Genomic DNA, 1,156 nt, shown 5'->3' with positions numbered 1-1,156 from the left:
GTGTACTGGTTATAAATTTTAAAATTTTAGAGTTTTTTATAATTTTTAAATTTTGAAAGAGTTTTTTCTACAACTTTTGTAACTTTGAGATTAATTTCAGTAAATTTTAAATTTTTAGGTGCATAAGGGTAATATTTTAAATTCATCTTTTGTTGTTTACAAATTTTGAATTTTTTATAATTTTAGGGTTGTTTTTTATAATTTGAACTTTGAGGGAGTTTTCATAATTTTTGGAACATTGAGGGTGTTAATTAAAAATTTTAAATTTTTTGGAGGCTACTATTAATTTTTTTAATTTCATGTTTGTTATTTTAAATTTAAAATATCAAAAAAATTTAGGTGCATTATGGTAATTCTTTAAATTCATCTATGTTGTTTGTAAGTCTTAAAATTTTAGAATTTCAGGTGTTTGTTTATAATTTAAACTTTTGTGGGTGTTTCTATAATTTTTGAGATAATGAGATGTTATCTGCAAGTTTTAAATTCTTCGCTGTTAATTTTTTAATTTCATGTTTGTTATTTTAAGGTTTTAGACGTCGAAATAGTTTTTATAATTTTAAACATTTTAGGGTATTTTATGCAATTTTAAATTTTTTTTGGTTTTTTGCAATACTTTATGTATTATAGTATGTTAGCTACATATAATTTCTTTATCTTAACAAACTAATACCATAAAGATATTTTATATATTTTATTAATATTATTTTTAAATTATTAAGCTACAGATAGTTCACGTTGGATTAGGATATGATATAATTAGGATTAAGATAGATTAAGATATAAATAAAAAATTCTCCAAGGATCCAAAATATGGTACTGACAGGGGGGACATATGATGTGTCCCCCTCCTATTACATAATGAGCTGACTATCATTAATGATGTCCAGCTCATTATGCAATAGGAGTGGGACACCTCACCTGTCTCCTCTGGTGGTCTCATAGTTTGGGTCCCTGTAGTAAAGCTCTATTTAAAATAGCGAATGGTTATATTGATCATAGAAAGATTTTCCTGAACTCGTGCTTTTAAAGGGAGTATGAATTACAAAGCCAAGTTTTAAGTTGATGTGGACCTTATCTTTTTGTATAGTAATATAAAAGCAGTACAACTCTCGTATATAGTACACTTGCATTGTCCAAACAGATATACTACTTTTTC

Source organism: Asparagus officinalis, chromosome 7 (assembly GCF_001876935.1).
Source record: "Asparagus officinalis chromosome 7, Aspof.V1, whole genome shotgun sequence".
Lineage (NCBI taxonomy): Eukaryota > Viridiplantae > Streptophyta > Magnoliopsida > Asparagales > Asparagaceae > Asparagus > Asparagus officinalis.
The sequence above is the reverse complement of the archived record's forward strand: the minus strand, read 5'-3'. Positions refer to the sequence as shown.